This window comes from Macaca mulatta, chromosome 11, assembly GCF_049350105.2.
Source record: "Macaca mulatta isolate MMU2019108-1 chromosome 11, T2T-MMU8v2.0, whole genome shotgun sequence".
In the NCBI taxonomy this organism is placed as follows: domain Eukaryota; kingdom Metazoa; phylum Chordata; class Mammalia; order Primates; family Cercopithecidae; genus Macaca; species Macaca mulatta.
Window position 1 is genome coordinate 53698755 of NC_133416.1, and position 16010 is coordinate 53714764.

At 37.9% G+C, this 16010-nt stretch overlaps 1 long non-coding RNA gene across 2 annotated transcripts in view; it reads right to left on the bottom strand.

Annotated features, from left to right (window-relative positions):
* The window catches only part of LOC144332825 (uncharacterized), a 37268-nt gene that overhangs the window by 14639 nt on the left and 6619 nt on the right, over positions 1-16010 (bottom strand). For both annotated transcript variants that reach the window (XR_013400973.1, XR_013400972.1), the window contains exon 2: positions 9007-9138. This is a non-coding gene — a long non-coding RNA (uncharacterized LOC144332825). The remainder of the gene's footprint in view (positions 1-9006; positions 9139-16010) is intronic.

Genomic DNA, 16010 nt, shown 5'->3' on the forward strand with positions numbered 1-16010 from the left:
GCAAGTATAGAAACGTATTATTGACTAGTCTTGGCTACTAGATATGTCTTTAGGTGCTCTTCATGGAGGTAGAGTGAGTAAGAAAAAAAAAAAAAAAGGTGGGGCACTACCAGACACGTCTTTCCCATTAACTCTTTCTGCACTTCACCTTAAGGCTTAAATGTATTCTCTAAGCTTCATTTAATTTTTTAAATGCAAACATCCAGTGTCAGTGCTTCTTTTTACTAATTTGATAGTGATGTTAGAAATTATTGTGTATCACTCTAAGATGCTTTCTTTAAAAATAGACTAGTTTTAGGGTAGTTTTACTTCAGTTGAGTGGAAAATACAGAGATTTCTCATATACCCACTGTGCCACATATGCAGTTTCCCCTATTATCAACATTCCCTTTGCATCCATACACACGGTACATTTGTTACCATTGATAAATATACATTATTATCACCCAAAGCTCATAGTTTACGTTAGAGTTCACTCTTGGTGGTGTACATTTTATAAGTTTGGGCAAATGTATAATGACATGTATTTGTCATTATAGTACCACAATGAGTAGTTTTACTGTCCTAAAAATCCTCTGTGCTCTGCCTTTTCATGCCTCCCTCCTCCCTAACCACTGATTATATTACTATCTCCATTGTTTTGCCTTTTATAAAATGTCATATAGTTGAAATCTTACAGTATATAGCCTTTTCAGATGGGCTGATTGATGGCTTGATAAATCAATCAATGGATCTATGTTGATCTTTAGATTCTTACATCTTGACAATATTGAGTCTCCCTATCCATGAACATAGAATGTCTCTCCATTCATTTAATTCTTTGATTTCTTTCATCAGAGTTTTATAGTTTTTCTCAGATAGATCTTATAAATATTTAGTTAAATATATACCTAAGTATTACATTTTGGGGGGACTACACTGAATATAATTCCTTTGGATGTACCACAGTTTATTTATTTATTTATCTACTTGAGGAAATCTTGGTTGCTTCCAAAGTTTAACAATTATAAACAAGGTTTCTTCCAATGAGAACAAAGATACAACATACCAGAATCTCTGGGACACATTTAAAGCAGTGTGGAGAGGGAAATTTATAGCACTAAATGCCCACAAGAGAAAGCAGGAAAGATCTAAAATTGACACTCTAACATCGCAATTAAAAGAACTAGAGAAGCAAGAACAAACACATTCGAAAGCTAGCAGAAGGCAAGAAATAACTAAGATCAGAGCAGAACTGAAGGAGATAGAGACACAAAAAACCCTCCAAAATATCATTGAATCCAGGAGTTGGTTTTTTGAAAAGATCAACAAAATTGACAGACCACTAGCAAGACTAATAAAGAAGAAAAGAGAGAAGAATCAAATTGATGCAATTAAAAATGATAAAGGGGATATCACCACCGACCCCACAGAAATACAAACTACCATCAGAGAATACTATAAACACCTCTACGCAAATAAACTGGAAAATCTAGAAGAAATGGATAATTTCCTGGACACTTACACTCCTCCAAGACTAAGCCAGGAAGAAGTTGAATCCCTGAATAGACCAATAGCAGGCTCTGAAATTGAGGCAATAATTAATAGCCTACCAACCAAAAAAAGTCCAGGACCAGACGGATTCACAGCTGAATTCTACCAGAGGTACAAGGAGGAGTTGGTACCATTCCTTCTGAAACTATTCCAATCAATAGAAAAAGAGGGAATCCTCCCTAACTCATTTTATGAGGCCAACATCATCCTGATACCAAAGCCTGGCAGAGACACAACAAAAAAAGAGAATTTTAGACCAATATCCCTGATGAACATCGATGCAAAAAATCCTCAATAAAATACTGGCAAACCGGATTCAGCAACACATCAAAAAGCTTATCCACCATGATCAAGTGGGCTTCATCCCTGGGATGCAAGGCTGGTTCAACATTCGCAAATCAATAAACATAATCCAGCATATAAACAGAACCAAAGACAAGAACCACATGATTATCTCAATAGATGCAGAAAAGGCTTTTGACAAAATTCAACAGCCCTTCATGCTAAAAACGCTCAATAAATTTGGTATTGATGGAACGTACCTCAAAATAATAAGAGCTATTTATGACAAACCCACAGCCAATATCATACTGAATGGGCAAAAACTGGAAAAATTCCCTTTGAAAACTGGCACAAGACAGGGATGCCCTCTCTCACCACTCCTATTCAACATAGTGTTGGAAGTTCTGGCTAGGGCAATTAGGCAAGAGAAAGAAATCAAGGGTATTCAATTAGGAAAAGAAGAAGTCAAATTGTCCCTGTTTGCAGATGACATGATTGTATGTTTAGAAAACCCCATTGTCTCAGCCCAAAATATCCTTAAGCTGATAAGCAACTTCAGCAAAGTCTCAGGATACAAAATTAATGTGCAAAAATCACAAGCATTCTTATACAGCAGTAACAGACAAACACAGAGCCAAATCATGAATGAACTTCCATTCACAATTGCTTCATAGAGAATAAAATACCTAGGAATCCAACTTACAAGGGATGTAAAGGACCTCTTCAAGGAGAACTACAAACCACTGCTCAGTGAAATAAAAGAGGACACAAACAAATGGAAGAACATACCATGCTCATGGATAGGAAGAATCAATATCGTGAAAATGGCCATACTGCCCAAGGTAATTTATAGATTCAATGCCATCCCCATCAAGCTACCAATGAGTTTCTTCACAGAATTGGAAAAAACTGCTTTAAAGTTCATATGGAACCAAAAAAGAGCCTGCATCTCCAAGACAATCCTAAGTCAAAAGAACAAAGCTGGAGGCATCACGCTACCTGACTTCAAACTCTACTACAAGGCTACAGTAACCAAAACAGCATGGTACTGGTACCAAAACAGAGATATAGACCAATGGAACAGAACAGAGTCCTCAGAAATAATACCACACATCTACAGCCATCTGATCTTTGACAAACCTGAGAGAAACAAGAAATGGGGAAAGGATTCCCTATTTAATAAATGGTGCTGGGAAAATTGGCTAGCCATAAGTAGAAAGCTGAAACTGGATCCTTTTCTTACTCCTTATACGAAAATTAATTCAAGATGGATTAGACACTTAAATGTTAGACCTAATACCATAAAAATCCTAGAGGAAAACCTAGGTAGTACCATTCAGGACATAGGCATGGGCAAAGACTTCATGTCTAAAACACCAAAAGCAACGGCAGCAAAAGCCAAAATTGACAAATGGGATCTCATTAAACTAAAGAGCTTCTGCACAGCAAAAGAAACTACCATCAGAGTGAACAGGCAACCTACAGAATGGGAGAAAATTTTTGCAATCTACTCATCTGACAAAGGGCTAATATCCAGAACCTACAAAGAACTCAAACAAATTTACAAGAAAAAAACAAACAACCCCATCAAAAAGTGGGCAAAGGATATGAACAGACATTTCTCAAAAGAAGACATTCATACAGCCAACAGACACATGAAAAAATGCTCATCATCACTGGCCATCAGAGAAATGCAAATCAAAACCACAATGAGATACCATCTCACACCAGTTAGAATGGCGATCATTAAAAAGTCAGGAAACAACAGTTGCTGGAGAGGATGTGGAGAAATAGGAACACTTTTACACTGTTGGTGGGATTGTAAACTAGTTCAACCATTATGGAAAACAGTATGGCAATTCCTCAAGGATCTAGAACTAGATGTACCATATGACCCAGCCATCCCATTACTCGGTATATACCCAAAAGATTATAAATTATGCTGCTATAAAGACACATGCACACGTATGTTTATTGCAGCACTATTCACAATAGCAAAGACTTGGAATCAACCCAAATGTCCATCAGTGACAGATTGGATTAAGAAAATGTGGCACATATAAACCATGGAATACTATGCAGCCATAAAAAAGGATGAGTTTGTGTCCTTTGTAGGGACATGGATGCAGCTGGAAACCATCATTCTTAGCAAACTATCACAAGAACAGAAAACCAAACACCGCATGTTCTCACTCATAGGTGGGAACTGAACAATGAGATCACTTGGACTCGGGAAGGGGAACATCACACACTGGGGCCTATCATGGGGAGGGGGGAGGGGGGAGGGGGGAGGGATTGCATTGGGAGTTATACCTGATGTAAATGACGAGTTGATGGGTGCTGACGAGTTGATGGGTGCAGCACAGCAACATGGCACAAGTATACATATGTAACAAACCTGCACGTTATGCACATGTACCCTAGAACTTAAAGTATAATAATAATTTTTAAAAAAATAAAAAAAATAAAAATAAAAATGTAAACTGGGAAAATAAATAAACAAGGTTTCTATAACCAGCCATGTGCAGGTTTTTATGTGGACAAAAATTTTTAACTCCTTTGGGCAAATTCCAACAAGAGTGATTACTAGATCACGTAGTAAGAGTATTTTGTAGAAAACTGCCAGACTGTCTTCCAAAGCGGCTTACCATTCTGCATTGCCACCAGCAATGAATGAGAGTACCTGTTGCTTCACATCCTCACCAGCAATTGTTGTTGTCAGTGTTCTGGATTTGGACCATTTAAATAGGTGTGTATTGGTATCTCCTTTTTTGAATTTGCATTTTCCTGATAACGTATAATGTGCAGCACCTGTTCATATGCATATTTACCATCTGTATATCTTCTTTGGTGAGGTGTCTGTTCTTGTCTTTGGCCCAGTTTTTAGCTGGGCTTTTTTTTTTTATTGTTAAGTTTTAAGAGTTCTTTGTATATTTTGGATAACATTTATTTATCAGATAGCAGATATATCATCGCAAGTATTTTCTCACAGTCTGTGACTTAACCTTTTATTCTCTTGAGATGTCCTTCACAGAGAAGAACACTTTAATTTTAATCAAGGTCAGCTTATCAATTCTTTATTTTATGGATTGTACTTTTGGCATTGGGATACAAAGTGGTGTTTAGATAAAAAGTTATCACTAAACCCAAGGTCATCTAGATATTTTCCTATGTTATCTTTCAGAAGTTTTATGGTTTTGTATTTTACATTTATGTTTGTGGTATGTTTTGAGTTCATTTTGTAAAGGGTGTGAAGTCTGCATCTAGGTTATTCTACTTCTTTTTTTTTTTTTTTTTTTGCATAGGGTTTTTCAGTTTTTCCAGCATAATTTGTTGAAAAAATTATCTCTGCTACACTGTGTTGCCTTTATCCATTTGTCAAAGGTCAGTTGCCTATATTACGTGGGTCTATGTCTGAGCTCTCTATTCTGTTCTATTTATCTATTTGCCTACTTTTTCTCCAATAACACATTCTCTTGATTACTATAGACTTAGAAGTCTTGAAGTCATGTAATGCCAGTCATCTGACTTCATTATTCTCCTTCAATATTGCATTAACTCTGCTGGATGTTTTTGTCTCTCCATGTAAACTTTAGACTCAGTTTGTTGTTATCCACAAAATGACTTGCTGGGAGTTTAGTTGAGATTGCACTGAATCTGTAGATCAAGTTGGGAAGAACTGACATCTTGGCAATATTGAATCTTCCTATTCATGAACATGGAATATCTCTCTATTTATGTAATTATTGTTTGCTTTCTTTTATCTGAGTTTTGTAGTTTTCCTCATACAAATCTTGTATATATTTAGTTAAATGTATACCTATTTTTTTCAGTTTTTTGAGTGCTAATGTAAATGGTACTGTGTTTTAAATTTCAAATTCCACTTGTTCATTGTTGATATATGAGAAAGTGATTGTGCATTACATTTGTGTCTTGCAACCTTGCTATAATCACTTACTAATTCCAGTTTTGTTAGTTGATTTTTTTCTGATTTTCTATATAGATGATCATGTCACCTACGAACAAAGACTGTTACGCTTCTTCTTTCCTAATCAGTATACTTTTATTTCTTTTTCTTCCCTTATTGCCCTAGCTAGAACTTCCAGTATAAAATTGACAAAGAGTCATGAGGGGAAATATCTTGCTTTGTTCTTGACCTTAGAGGGATACTTTCCTCAAAGTTCCTTAGAATTAAGTGTAATGGGAATTGTGGTTTCTTGTAGATGTTCTTTATCAATTTGAGGCTACTCCCCTCTATTCCTTGTCTATTGAGTTTTGTTTTGTTTTTTGATATGAATCAGTGTTGGATTTTGAAAAAATTGTTTTCTCTACATCTATTGATATGATCATGTGGTTTTTTTCTTTAGCCTTTTGATGTGATGAATTGTACTAATTGATTTTTGCATATTGAACCAGCCTTTATACCTGGGATAAATCCCACTTGGTTATGGCATATAAGTCATTGCATATATTGTTTGGTTTGATTTGCTAATATTTTGTTGAGGATTTTTGCATATTCATCAAATATTCATCAAATATATTGGTCTGTAGTATTTTTTTTCTTGTAATGTCATTATCTGTTTGGTCTTATGGGAATGCTGGCCTCAAGAGTTAGGAAAGATATATTAGAAGACAGACCTAACATCAATTATCCAAGCTATCACCTTAAGGAACTAGAAAAAGAAGAAAAAATAAATCCAAAATAAGCACAAGAAAAGAAATAATAAAAGTTATTGCATAAATTAATGAAATTGAAAACAGAAAATCAATAAACAAAGTCAATGAAAGCAGAAGCTATTTCTTTGAAAACATTAATAAAATTGATAAACCCCTTGCCAGGCTAAGCAAAAAGAGAGAAAACATATAAGATGACTAATATCACAAATAAAAGAGGGACATTGCTGCTTCTATCTTCTGAAAGAGATTTTTCAGAATTAGTTTAATTTCTTCCTTAAATGTTGGTAGACTTCACCAGTAAACCCATCTGGGTCTAACACTTTCTATTTTGAAAAACTATTAATTATTGATTCAATTCCTTTAATAGATATTGGCCTATTCAGATAGTCTATTTCTTCTTGTGTGACTTAAGACAGATTGTTTCTTTCAAGGAATTAATCCATTTAATTCAAGTTATCAAATGTATGACCTTAAAGTTCTTCATAGTATTCTTTGATCATCCTTTTAATGTCTGTAGGATCCGTAGTGATGTCCCCTTTTATTTTTAATATTAGTAATCTTTCTTTCTTTCTTTTTTATTAGTGAGCCTGGCAGAGGCTTGTCAATTTTGTTTATATTTTTAAATAATCAGTTTGGGTTTATTGATTTTGTTTTATTTCCTGTTTTTAATTTCATTGATTTATGCAATAATTTTTTATTTTTATTTTTGCTTATTTTCAATTTAATTTTCTCTTGTTCTGATCTCCTAAGGTAAAATCTTAGATGGTTGATATTAGAATTTTCTTCTTTTAAAATATATTAATACATTAAATGCCATAAATTTCTTTGCAAGCTGCATCCCATATATTTTGATGTTATGCTGCATCCCATACATTTTGATGTTATGTTTTTATTTTTATTTAATTCAATTTTTTAAACTTTCTTGAGATTTCTTCATTGTACCACATGTCATTTAGAAGTGTGTTGTTTAATCTCCAAGTACTTTTGGACATTCCAGCTATGTTTCCATTGTTGTTTCTAGTTTAATTCCATTTTGATCTGAGAGCAGATATTCTGTTATTTCTATTCTTTTAAGTTTGTTAAGCTGTGTTTTATGGCCCAAAGTGTGATATATCTTGGTAAATGTTTCATGTGAGCTTGAGAAGAATCTGTATTTTGCTGACGTTAGATGAAGTAGTCTACAGATGTCAATTATATCCAGTGTTGTTGAGTTCAACTATGTCTTTACTGACTTTCTGTCTGTTAGTTCTGCCCATTTCTGATAGATGGGTGTTGAAATAGATTTATTTATTTATCCTTGCAGCTCTAACAGCTTTTGCCCTATGTATGTTGATGCTCTGATAGATGTATACAGAATAAGAATTGTTATTTGGAGAAGGTGGCAAAGATGGCTGACTAGAAGCAGCTAGTGTGCATAGCTCTCACAGAGAGGAATGGAAGGGGTGATTAAATACAGGATCTTCAACTGAACCATCCACTGGGACTAATCAAGGAAACAACCTGACCCATGGAGAATGGAGGAAAGCAAGGCAAGACAACAGCCCACCTGGCAGTGATGCGGGGCCAAGGGAACCTCCCTTGCCCAGGGAAGCAGTAAGTGAATGTGTGACCCTGGGAACCCACACTTCTTTCATGGATCTTTGCAACCTTTGGGTCAGGAGATCCCCTTATGAACCCACTCCACAAGGCCTTCAGTCTGACACACAGAACTACATGGAGTCTCTCCAGAGTAGCCATGCAGGCACTTGCAGAGACCTAGGAGGCATAGATACTTGGGCCCTCTGGACTTCCCAGAGCAAAAGTAACTGCAACTCTGGCAAAACTGGCAGTTAGACTCCTGTACCTACCTCTAGGGAAAGAGGCTGAATCCAGGGCACTGAGCAGTGACAGTCTACAGGCCCCATTTCCACAGCACCTCACAGAATAGGACCCACTGGCTTGGAATTCCAGCCAGCCACTGGCAGCAGCAGTGCACCTCTCTGGGATGGAGCTCCCCGGGGAGGAGTGGACAGCCATCTTTGCTGTTTGGGTGACTTAGCCACTCTAGCCTTCGGGCCTTGGGGAGTCCAAGCTGACAAGGGATGGAAGGGATCCCCCAGAACAGCACAGCTACTCCACAAAAATGTGGCCAGATTGCTTTTTAAAGCAGATCATCAATTCTGTTCCTCATCACCAGGTAGGGCCTCCCAGTTATGGTCTCCAACTATCCCACCAATGTTCTCTGGCTAATAGAGGTTTCTAACCTCCCTGGCATGGAGTTCCCAGAGGGAGGGGCAGGTTGCCATCTTTGCTGTTTGGGTGACTTAGTTATTCTGGCCTTTGGGTTTTGGAATGTCTGAGACTTCCAGGGGCTAAAGCAGACCTTCAGCACAGCACAGATGCTCTATGAAAACGTGGCCAAACTGCTGCTTTAAGTGAGTCCCCAATTCCATTCCTCCTCACCAGGCAAGACTTCTCAACTGGGGTCCCCAACTACCTCCTACAGATGTGTTCAGGCTGGCAACAGGTCTGTACCTCCCTGGGATGGAGCTCCCATCTTTGGCTGCCATCTTTACTGGTTTTCAGCCTTCATTGGTGATACCTCCAGGTACTGGAAAATCAGAGGCAAGTAGACGCTGGAGCAGTCCCCAGGATACCACAGCAGCCCTATGGAAAAGTGGTTAGACAGTTATGTGGGTTCCTGTTCCCATATCTCCTCACCTGGAAGGTCCTTCAAGACTGGACCTCCAGCCACCCGCTGCCAGAGCTATTGAACTAGTAACAACTTGGCAACTCCCTGGGCAGAGCCTCCAGGGGCAACTGTAAACCTCTCTGCCACTGCCTCTACAGTGGAACTGTCTTTGCTACCCTCAGACTAACAAAAGAACAAAGACCCTAAGTGCTTTATCTATACTTCCAACAAGCTGCAATGAACCCAAAGAGAAGAAGTCAGTCCCTCTCCCCCGTGCTCCACACACCCTCCACTGCTCATCATCAGACAGGGACCCCTGGCTTGGGCCCACAGCACAGACCCTCCATCCTAGAGTGATTGCACCAAACAATTGCTGACCTGGGTCTCTCTAGAGTGGAGTCCCCAGGAGATAAGCAAGGGACCCTTGGTCATGACCTCTACCAAGGTTCCTTTCTCTGCTGTCACCAAGCTGGGGAAGGAACATAAACATTAGATTGATCACCCAGAGCTGCAGTAGACAGCCTAGGAGTGCCAAACCACTGTCTACAGCCAGAACTAAAGGGGGAGAGGCACCCACACTTTCAGAGCAGCATTGAGAGGGAATGTAGCTGCAATTGTGAAGAAACAGGGAAGCCACGTGACCAATAAAGAGTCTACCAACTGACTAATAAGCCTAAGTGCCACCTACTGAATCACATCCCAAAGCTTCAACACCAAAAATACCTCATTAACTTTCCCACTCTGAAACCAGAGACAGGAAGTCAACTTCAAATAAAGACCCTGCACAAAGTTTTTTTCCAGTGAAAACATCCAGAAAAGAAGTCTATTGAGTGTACTCAGTTTATACTGCATACTCAGTAATGAGGTATTAAAGGAATACCTCATGCAGAGATGAGGAAGAACCAGTGCAAGAACTCCAGTAACTCAAATGGCCAGAATGTTGTATGCCCTCCAAACAACTGCACCAGTCCTCCAGCAAGAGTTCTTAACTAGGCTGAACTGGCTGGAATGACAGAAATAGAATTCAGAATATGGATAGGACTAAAGGTCATCAAAATTCAGGAGGATGGAAAACCCAATTTAAAAAAGTACGAATCACAATAAAGCAGTACAGGGATTAAAGGATAAAATAGCTGGTATAAAAAAAAACCTAACAGATCTGACAAAGCTGAATAGCATAATATAATAATTTCATAATGCAATCACAGATATTAACAGCAGAATAAACCAAGCTGAGGAATGACTTTTGGGTAAATAATGAAATTAAGGCAGAAATGAAGAAATTATTTGAAACTAATGAGAACAAAGATACAACATACCAGAATATCTGGGACACAGCTAAGACAGTGTTAGGAGGGAAATTCATAGCATTAAAATATATATCTCAAATTAACAACCAAACTTACCACTGAATGAGGTAAAGAAGCAAGAACAAATCAACCCCAAATCTAGCAGAAGATGAGAAATAACCAAAATTAGAGCTGAACTGAAGGAAACTGAGAAACAAAAAGCCTTTCAAACAATGAATGAATCCAAGAGTTGTTTTTTTGAAAAATTTAATAAAATAGGCCATTTGCTAGAGTAATAAAGAAAAAAAGAGAGCAGATGCAAATAAACACAATTAGAAATGATGGAGGGAATTTTACCAATGACTCCACAGAAATAAAAACAACCACCAGAAATTACCATGAACAACTCTATGAAAACAAACTAGAAAACCTAGAAGATATGGATAAATTTCTGGACATATAGGTCCTCCAAAGAAGGAACCAGGAAGAAGTTGATTCCCTGAACAGACCAACAATGAACTCTGAAATTGAATCAGTAATAAATAGCCTACCAACCAAAAAGAAGCCCAGGAGCTGATGGATTCACAGCTGAATTCCACCAGATGTACAAAGAAGAGCTAGTGCAATTTCTACAGAAACTGTTACAAAAAATTGAGGAGGAGGGACTTCTCCCCAGCTCATTCGGTTAGGCCAGCATCATCCTGATACCAAAACCTGGCAGAGACACAACAAAAAAAGAAAAATTCAGGCCAGTATCCTTGATGAACGCTGATGTAACAATTCTCAACAAAATACTTGCAAATCAAGTCCAGCAGCACATCAAAAAGCTAATTCACCACAATTAAGTAGGCTTCATCCCTGGGATGCAAGTTGGTTTGATGTACACAAATCAATAAATGTGATTCATCACATAAACAGAAGTAAAGACAAAAACCACATAATTATCTCAATATATGCAGAAAAGGCTTTTGATAAAATTCAACACCTCTTCATGTTAAAAAGCTCTCGATAAACTAGGTATTGAAGGAACATACCTGAAAATAATAAGATCCATCTATGACAAACCCACAGCTAACATTATACTGAATTGACAAAAGCTGGAAGCATTCCTTTTGAAAGCTAACATGAGATAAAGATGCCCTCTCTCACCAACCCTATTTAAGGTAATATTGGAATGCCTACCCAGAGCAATAAGGCAAGAGAAAGTAGCAAAGGGCATCCAAATAGGCAGACAGGAAGTCAAACTATCTGTGTTTGCGGATGACATATTCTGTATATGGAAAACCTAATGGTCTTGGCCCCAAACTCCTTCAGCTGATAAATAACTTTGGCAAAGTTTCAGGGTACAAAAACAATGTACAAAAATCACTAGCGTTCTTATACATCAACAACGGCCAAACCAAGAGCCAAATCAGAATGGCAGTCCCATTCACGGTCTCCACAAAAATAATAAAGACATAGGAATACAGCTAACCAGGGAGGTGAAAGATCTCTACAATGAAAATTACAAAACACTGCTCAAAGAAATCAGAGATGAACAAACAAATGGAAAAACATCCCATGCTCATGGGTAGGAAGAATCAATATCATTAAAATGGCCATACTGCTCAAAGCAACTCACAGATTCAATGCTATTCCTATCAAACTACCAATGACACTCCTCACAGAACTAGAAACAACTATTTTAAAATTCTATGGAACCAAAAAAGAGCCAAAGAGCCAAGGCAATCCTGAGCAAAAAGAGCAAAGCTGGAGTCATCATATCACCTGATTTCAAACTATAGTACTGGGCTACAGTAACCAAAACATCATGGTAATGGTACAAAAACAAGCATATGGACCAAGGGAAGAGAATAGAAAGCTCATAAATAAGGCTGCACACCTACAATCACCTGATCTTCAACGAAGCTGACAGAAACAAGCAATGGGGAAAAGACTCCCTATTCAACAAATGCTGCTGGAATAATTGGCTAGTCATATGCAGAAGACTGAAGCTGGAACCCCTCCTTACACCACACACAAAAATCAACTCAAGATGGATTAGACTTAAATGAAAAACCCAATACTATAAAAACCCTGGAAGACAATCTAGGCAATACAATCCTGAACCTAGGAATGAGCAAAGATTTCATGACAGACATCAAAAGCAAACGCAACAAAATGAAAATTGACAAGTGGGATCTAATTAACCTTAAGAACTACTGCACAGCGAAACTATCAATAGAGTAACAGACTATCTGCAGAATGGGAAAAAATATTTGCAAACTATGCATCTGTCAAAGGTCTAATATCTAGCATTGTTAAGAAACTTAAACATATTTACAAGAGAAAAACAACCCCATTAAAAAGTGGACAAAGGACATGAGCAAACACTTCTCAAAAAAGACATGCATGCAGCTCTCAAAAAATAACAGATGTTGGCAATGTTGCAGAGAAAAGGAACACTTACTTATACACTGTTGGTGTGAGTGTAAATTAGTTCAAGTATTGCAGAAAGCAGTATGGCAATTCCTCAAAGAGCTAAAAGCAGAACTACCATGCAATCCAGCAATCCCCTTACTGGATATATACCCAGTGGAATAAAAATAATTCTTCATAAAGACATACGTAAGTGAATATTCATTGCAGCACTACTAAGAATAGCAAAGACATGCAATCAACCTAAATGCCCATCAGTGACAGACTGGATAAAGAAAATGTGGTACATACACAACATGGAATACTATGCAGCCATAAAAAATGAGATCATGTCTTTTGCAGGAATATGGATGGAATTGTTGGCTATTATCTTCAGTGAACTAATGCAGCAACAGAAAACCAAATGTTGCATGTTTTCACTTATAAGTGGGAGCTAAATGATGAGACCTTATGAAGACAAAGAAGGAAACAACAGACACTGGGGTCTTCTTGAGGGTAGAGGATGGGAGGAGGGAGAGGGGCAGAAACTATAACTATTGGGTACTGGGCTTAATTCCTGGGTGATGAAATAATCTGTACAACAAACTCCTGTGACATGAGGTTTCCTATGTAAAAACATTTCATATGTACCCCTGAACCTGAAATAAAAGTTAATAAAAAGAGGTTTATTACTTATTCTTGGAGAATTGATCCCTTTATTTTTGTGTAATTTTCCTCTCTTTTCCTGATAACTTCCCTTGCTATGAATTCTGCTCTGTCTAAAATTAATATAAATATTCCCATTTTCTTTTGATTAGTATTAATGTGGTATATTAACGTGGTATATCTCTAATCATTACTTTTAATTTATATGTGTTTTTATTTTGATGAGTTTCTCATAAACAACATAGAGCTTTTATTTATTTTTATTTATTATTGTTATTATTATTTTTTGAGACAGAGTCTCTCTCTGTCACCCAGGCTGGAGTGCAGTGGCATGATCTTGGCTCACTGCAACCTCCGTCTCGTGGGTTCAAGCAATTCTCCTGCCTCAGCCTCCCCCAGTAACTGGGATTACAGGTGTGTGCCAACACGCCCAGCTAGTTTTTTTTTTTTTTTTTGTATATATATATTTTTTTAGTAGAGACAGGGTTTCACCAGGCTGATTTCGAACTCCTGACCTCAAATGATCCGCTTACCTTGTCTTCCCAAAGTGTTGGATTTCAGGCGTGAGCCACCGTGCCCTGGTGAGTTATTTTTTTAAGTTAATTAATTAATCAATTAATTTTTGAGACAGAGTCTTTCTCTTTCACCCAGGCTACAGTACAATGGCATGATCTCAGCTCACTGCAACCTCCGCCTCCCAGGTTCAAGCGATTCTCATGCCTCAGCCTCTGAGTAGCTGGGATTGCAGGCATGTACCACCAGGCTAATTTTTGTATTTTTAGTAGAGGATGAGGTTTTGTCATGTTGGCTAGGCTGGTCTCGAACTCCTGGCCTCAAGTGATCCAACCGCCTCGGCCTCCCAAAGTTCTGGGATTGCAGGCATTGAATCACCATGCCTGGCCGTATAGTTGAGTTTTTAAAATCTATTTTGACAATATCTGTCTTTTAATTGGTGTGTTGAGATAATCAGTGTTCAATATGATTGCTAATATAGTTGGATTAAAATGTCATGTTTGTTACTGTTTTCTATTTGTTTCCCTTATTCTTTTTTCCTAATTTTTTGTACTATTTTAAAAAATCAATTGTGTTTTTGTTTTCTTTTTGTTTGTTTTTTGAAATAGAGTCTTGCTCTGTCGCCCAGGCCGGAGTACAGTGGCACAATCTCGGCTCACTGCAACCTCCACCTCCGGGGTTCAAGTGATTCTCCTGTCTCAGCCTCCTGAGTATCTGGCGTTACAGGCCTGTGCCACCACACCCGGCTAATTTTTGTATTTGCAGTAGAGATGGGGTTTCACCATGTTGGCCAGGCTGGTCTTGAACTCCTGACCTCAGGTGATCCACCCTCCCCGGCCTCCCAAAGTGCTAGGATTACAGGCGTGAGTCCCTGGGCCTGGCCCAGTTGTGGTTTTAATTGAGTATTTTTTTTTCTCTCTTCTTAGTATATCAGTGATAATTTTTTTTTAACTCCTTGACTGCCTTGAAGTTTGAAGTATACATTTACAGCTAACATAAGTCCATTTGCAAATAACACTTTACTGCTTCATGGGTAGTTCAGTACCTTATAATAACCAATTCATCTCATTTTTCATTGTCATCATTAACTCATGCAGAAGCATACATATATATACATATATGCATATATAATTGAATACATTGTTGCTATTATGATTTTGAAAAAAACTTTCATCTGTTAGATCAATTAAGAACAAGAAAAAGTTTTTAATTTTACCTTCACTTATTTATTTATGGATGCTTTTCCTTTCTTTATGTAGACCCAAGTTTCTGACATATATACTTTTTCTTCTGAGGAATGTTTAAAAGCCGTTTCTTGTCAGGCAGAAATACTAGCAACAAATCCTCTCAGCTTTTTCTTTCCTTAGAAAGTCTTTATTTCATCCTCACTTTTCAGTGAAAATTTCACAGTGTGCAGAATTCTAGATTGGTGTTTTTTTTCTTTTTTTAACAGTAGTAGTTCATACCCTCCACCTTTTTGCTTGCACGGATTCTGAGAAGTCAGATTAGTTCTTTTTTTTTAGATGGAGTCTCGCTCTGTCCCCCAGGCTGGAGTGCAGTGGTGCAGTCTCGGCTCACTGCAAGCTCGGCCTCCCAGGTTCACACCATTCTCCTGCCTCAGCCTCCCGAGTAGCTGGGACTACAGGCACCCACCACCACATCCAGCTAATTTTTTTTGTATTTTTAGTAGAGACAGGGTTTCATTGTGTTAGCCAGGCTGGTCTCAATCTCCTGACCTTGTGATCCGCCCGCCTCGGCTTCCCAAAGTGCTGGGATTACAGGCGTGAGCCACTGAGCCCATCCAGATGTAATTCTTATCTTTGCTCCTGTATAGGTAAGGCATTTTTTTCCTCTGGGTTTATTCAGAATTTTTTTCTTTCATTTTTGATACACCGTAGTTTGAATATGATATGTATATGTGTTATTATTTTGGTATTTATCTTGCTTGCTGTTCTCTGAGCATTCCAGATCTGTGGTTTGGT